The following is a 6000-nucleotide window of genomic DNA, read 5'->3' as shown; positions in this document are numbered from 1 at the left end:
AAAGAAGGCATGAAGTACCTCAGCCTTTTCCTCATCCTTGGTGACAATGTTTCCCTCATGTCCAATAAAGGATGAAGATTTTCCTCAGACTTACTTCTGTTATTAATGTACTTATAAAAGAAACTTCTATTATCTTTCACAGCAGTAGCTAGATTGAGTTCTGCCTCTGAGCTTTCACCTTACTAATTTTCTCTCTATATGACCTAACAACTTCCTTGTACCCTTCCTGATTTACCTGCCCTTTCTTCCAAAGGTCTCTTTTTCTCTCTTTTTTCTCCCTAAGTTCTTACAAAAGCTCCCTGTTCAACCAGACTAGTCTTCTTCTCCGATGCCTTTTCTTCTGGTACAAAGGGATGACCTGCTCTTGTGTCTTTAAGATTTCCTTCTTGAAGTGTGTCCTTCCTGGGCCCCTTTGTTATTAACGACTGTTTACAAGGGGACTCTCTGAGCCAGTGTCCTGAACAGGTCAAAGTCCGTCCTCTGGAATTCCAAGATAGATGATTTGTTAACCCCCTTCCTTACTTCACCAAGAATTGAAAACTCCGTAATTTCATGATCACTGTGCCCAAGGTGTCCTCTGACCATCATATATGCCACTGGGCCTTCTTTGTTTGTAAAGTGCAGGTCTATTAGGGCACTTCCCGTAGTAGGCTCACTTACCATCTGTGTCAGGAAGTTATCTTTCCCATGCTCCAGGAACTTCCTGGACTGCCTCTTCCCTGCTATGTAGAGTTTCCTGTTGGACATCTGGCAAGTTAAAGTCTCCCACAAGAACAAGAGCTAATAATCATGAAACATCAGTCAGCCACTCATAGAATACTCCATCTGCCTCCTCATCCTGGTTGGGTGGCCTATAACAGATGCCCACCAGGAGGTCTGCCTTGCCAGCCTTCACTCTGATTCTTACCCATAGGCACTCAACCTTATCATCACTGTCCTGGAGCTCTGTACAGTTCAAAACACTCCCTAATGCACAGAGCCATCCCACCACCTCTCCTTCCTTTCCCGTTCCTCCCGAAGAGCTTGTAACCATCATTGCAGCACTCCACTCATGAGAGTCATCCCAGCATGTTTCTGTGATGGCAACTACGTCATGGCTTTTCTGCAGCACAATGGCTTCCTCCTGTTTGTTACCTATGCTGCGTGCATTGGTGTAAATGCACTTCAGCTGGGCTATTGATTTCACCCCCAACACTGGCATGGCTACCCTAGACTCATCTCTGCTAAGCATGGTCTTATCACCTTCCCACTTCAGATCTAGTTTAAAGCCCTCTCAATCGGCCCTGCCAACTCAGAGGCTGGAATCTTTTCCCCCACTTTTAGACAGACGAGCCCCATCTGTCTTCAGCAGGCTTCGTGCCGTATAAACAACCCAATGATCAAAAAAGCCAAAATTCCACCAATGGCACTGGTCTTTGAGCCACATATTGATCATGTGGGTTCTCCTGTCCTTTCGGCATTCTTCCCCGAATTGAGGAAAGCAACGCATGTGCTCCTGTCCTTACAACCAGTCATCTCAGTGCCCCAAAGTCCTTTGTGATTTCCCTAGAACTTCTCCCTTCAGCGTTGTCACTGCCAACCTGGACAACAGCAGTGAATAATAATCAGAGTGCTGAATCAATTCAGGGAGCTTTCTAGTAAAATCTTCTACTCAGGCCCCATGGAGGCATCGGACTTCTTTGTGGGATGGGTCCAGTTGGCACATAGGCACCTCAGTTCCCCTCAGAATGGAGTCACCTACAAAAAATCCTTTTATATGCCCAAGGGGGACATACCATTTAAAATTGAGTATTTCTTTGATTTCCTAATGACATAGCTAAAGAAAAGTCTGGCCCTTGGAGGAAGGAAATGTTAAATTATTTTCAACTGCAGCTTCTCACTGCAAACATTTTGTTTGATGCAGGTTAATGGCTAACTGCTAAGAAAGAGGACTTCTCTGTTTCAGTAGTCTAATGGGATTTTTGGCAACCTGCTTGTTAGAAGGATTATTTTCTTTAATAATATTGCTGTAGGAGTGCATCTTTAAGTATCCCGCTGTATTATTTTGACACAACCTTCATACCTTTCAAGGTTATAGTTTCTGGAATTCTTTTTCTCCTGATAAAAAGCAACGTTGCTGGGTGTGCTTTTTCTATCAAACCTTGATGGATGATCAGGAAAAAAAGCTGATATGTTCAATGGCTTGATAATTTCAGGGTCAAAACAGATTTTACTTGTTGATCTTTCACTTCCTGATGCATCTTTTTGACCAAGCAGCTGGTGTATAAGATCTAGCTGGCAGCACACAGAACACATTAGGAAAACAAAGAGAATGTGTGATTAAACTGAGAAGAGACAAGAATCGCATTTCCTCACTGTTCTGCATGAAGACAGAAGGTGCTCCGAGAGGATACAAACTCAGTTTTCATATTGGAACTATGGCCTCTTCCCCCCATCAGATTATTCAAAGGTAAATTTGCTTTTTACTCTCTCACAAAGACCATTTCCCCCTCCGTTATACTTATTTATTAGTAACATTATTTGTAAAATGCTAACTTCATTGGCTGCACTGTTATGATGTTATCTCCATGTGCTTCTGTGAGAATGTAACAATGTTATGAAGAAAAATAATGTAAAAATGATGTGGGTACATAAAATGAGATTGACAAAATGTAATAAATCACTGCTGGGCTGAAGTACAGAGCTGCATGTGTAATGAAATACTTCAGCATTACATCATCATTTATATAACATCTGGCAGAGCCTTGTATTTCAGTGCTGCTTTGAATCAGGATAATTTTTTCTCTCTGACGAAGGAGAAAAGCAACCCTTTAGGTTTTGTACATAGAAAACTGAAAAGAAAATAAAGGAAAAAAACAACCCTTAAAATACCCGTGAGAGTTTCCCTTGAAAATTTCTGTCATGCCCAACTTGTTGCAAATAATATGATGACTGAGATGCATACAAAAGAGAACATTTCAGAGGATTTTTTTTCAGTTTTATAAGAGAAACCTGTCTTTAATGTGAAGGAGATTTTTTGAGTTTGCATGGGTAATTTCCCAAATAAGAGGTTTTTCTAATTTACATCATTATGCATACCCTGGTACTAGACTTACAGAAAAAAAAAAAAGTGTGAATTTTATTTACTTGAGTGTTTTTAACAGGGATTATGTTTTTTCAAAGGAGAATTGAATTATCTTTAGTGTGGACTTCTGGTCCTGTCTCACGCAGACAGGTGGGTGCTACTTCAGTATGGACTCCTCCATCCCAGGCTGCCAGAGTGAATCTCCCTACCTGGTTCACCTGGGGTGCCAGGCAGGGCAACGTGATATGCCATTGGAGTGAGGATTAGTTGAAATGTGTTTAATTGGCTGTTTCAGTAAATGAAGTCAGGAATGTGAGTGTCTGCTGCAAGTCTCTGGATGACACACTGAATTCAGTAGAAGTCTTGCTATTAATTCCTAGCAGACTTGGCCCTTGCCTTGCACCTCTGGTCTCCGAAGCCCCAGCAGGAGGTCCTGGTGCTGTGACAGTGGTGCTGTGCAGGGTGCTGCAGGTATGCAGACTGGCAGCCCTCCTGGCTGCTGTAACGCTCTCCTTCCCCAGCTTTTGGTGGATGGCAGCTGCCCAAAATGCAGGACTGGGGCACTGGCAAGAACTTGATGTATCTAAAGATAGGCTTTTTGGTTTCTTATTTTCAGTACTACACTGTTCAAGGAGGAAATAGGACAGGTTGTCAAAGAGAAATCACTGTTTATTTAGTTTCTTTTCAGTTAATTTGATAGCATACCAGAGTTACTGTATGTACCAGGGTGAATTTATGCTGATACTTTTGGTCTGTGTTTGGCCCCGGCCACCTGCAGTAGTTTATATTCTCCCTGCCAAGTTCACTGATAAAACAGTGAATTTGTCCTTGGAGGGAGAACTTCTGTATAAACTGTTTTAATTGGTGTTCTGTGATTGGCTAATTGTCCTCCAAGGTCGCTTGAAGGAGAAAGTGATGAGGAGGGGAGGAAGGCTCGACCCCAACTCAATTAGAAAGGACCCCCAAAGCATACTGCGCGTGCGTGAGGGGATTTCTGAAGTTCTCATGCATGTGCAGAAGAGATGCACTTACATAACTGGGAGGTGGGGCTGAGGGCCTTGGGCTGGGCGGTGCTGGCCATACCTGGGAGGTTGTGGTCACTCGGTTAATTGTATAAAAGTAGATAGTGCTTTCTTGGAAGGCAGCTAACTTCACACCAAGGACAACATTACCTTTTGGCAGGGACGCCTGCCAGTTTGTGAACTTACTGACTCTCCAAGGATGCAGCTTCTGCTATGGGTGATTATAGGCATGCTAGGTCGGTAAGATAACTTTATAGGCAACAGCTGGGTAACTGGGAAGGTTGTGCTTGGGGCTTATTTCTCTCCTTCTTCCTCCTTTTTGTGTTTGTTTGTTTTGTTGTCCACCTCTTGGTAATAAATACTGGTTTTTGTTAAGCTTTTAACGGTGTCATGGTTTCAAGTTTCAGTATGTTTGAACCTCTTCCCTAATACACTGTATTTACTTTTCTCCCAGGGATTTTTATATGGTATATTTATCCAGCAGGGGACCTCACTGCCACTGTCCAAGCTTTGCTCGGCCCCGGCAGATGAACCTCAGGACTAAAGGGTGGGCTCAGTTCAGCGCACGCTGTGTCTCACCTAAAAAAAATCCACTGCGCAGGCTGGAAGGGTTAATGACCTTTCCCAAATCTTCGCTCGCGAAGACTGGCCATTATATTATAAAGGTCAGGTTGATACATGGAACTAGTTGTTATAGCCATTTTACTTCTCCTCTGTATTTTCTCAAGGTTGGTATAGAATGGTAGATCTTGATATGCTATTGAGTAAAATATGATATCTGAATTTGTTTTTTCATAGTGGAATTGGTAAGGGGGAGGGGACCAGTTCCAATACAGCAGTTACTAGAAACCTGATGAGGGGTAGGTGTCTGGAGTGCTTTTCTTTCTTTCTGAGCAATTGTTAGCGTTACTAAAAATATTGTTTCCATCATTTTTTAAACCAACAGTGACTTCTATTGATTTGGAGGAGAGAGATGCTGAAGAGCACGAATTTTGTTGCAAGTAGGACTGTGTAAAACTGGCAAAGGTAGAAAAGGGAGGCAATGGCATTATGATTGAAGTGTAAGTTTTGGAGTTGGGATGTCTTATGCCTATTTTTGATTTTCCTGCAGCTGACTTTTGGAAAAGAAATCACAATCAGGGGTGAAAGCTGGCCATGTGCAAGGCCACAGTAATTCTTATGGAAAGCAAAGGAAACAGTTTAGTTGGAAATCCCTCATTCCAGAATGTAAGGATTTTGGATAGAAGTATTTTTCCCTTACAAGGGTGTCATAGCAAAGTACCTATGACCTATGGGTTTCCAGGGGCAAAGAGAAGAAATTTTACATCTCAGAGACACGTCCACGACATTTCTGACCCTGGACATTGCAGGATTGGAAGCTGACGGTTGCATCAGAATGGTACTGGACGGGGTGGGATAAAGTTTGAGGACAAGCACTGGTAGAGGCTAAGATCATCTTGAGGTGAAAATTGATTTGTGATGATGCCATCTCAACCAACTCCCTCTCCTGTAAAGAAAGATTAATTACTGTGGCTTGAATGATGGGCCTTTGCAGTGAGATGATGTCTCCCCACAGGGCTTTCTGTGAGACACCAAATGAGACCTCCAGTGAGTTAAGTGGTTCCTTTGCATTTACAGTTTGCACCTGTTCCCCTCGTTCTGTGCAATGGCCACAATTTAAACAGGTTAATAGAAGACTAAATTATGTAAAGCTAATAAGGTTCTTTCAGCCCCCTGGGAAGGATCAAAAAAATATGAGCTGACAATGAAAGAGTATCTATGAGCATCAGTGAGAACTGGCTCTCAAGGAGAAAAGAAGAGTAATTTAGTAAAATTTTGTCTGAACGGAAGGTAATTTTTTTTAATCTCTGGTTGCTTTCATTCCTGCAACCCTGTCTGTGAGAAAACTTGAGT

At 42.5% G+C, this 6000-nt stretch overlaps 1 long non-coding RNA gene across 1 annotated transcript in view; it reads left to right on the top strand.

Moving 5' to 3' along the window:
• The first annotated feature begins 2194 nt into the window (after positions 1 to 2194).
• LOC120323823 overlaps positions 2195 to 6000 on the top strand; it is an 87289-nt gene continuing 83483 nt past the window's right edge. Inside the window, exon 1 of the long non-coding RNA XR_005564697.1 lies at positions 2195 to 2449. This is a non-coding gene — a long non-coding RNA (uncharacterized LOC120323823). The remainder of the gene's footprint in view (positions 2450 to 6000) is intronic.

This window comes from Pipra filicauda, unplaced genomic scaffold (assembly GCF_003945595.2).
Source record: "Pipra filicauda isolate LSUMZ 115617 unplaced genomic scaffold, ASM394559v2 scaffold34_size3990699_pilon, whole genome shotgun sequence".
In the NCBI taxonomy this organism is placed as follows: domain Eukaryota; kingdom Metazoa; phylum Chordata; class Aves; order Passeriformes; family Pipridae; genus Pipra; species Pipra filicauda.
This window is presented reverse-complemented; position numbering and strand designations above follow the sequence as displayed.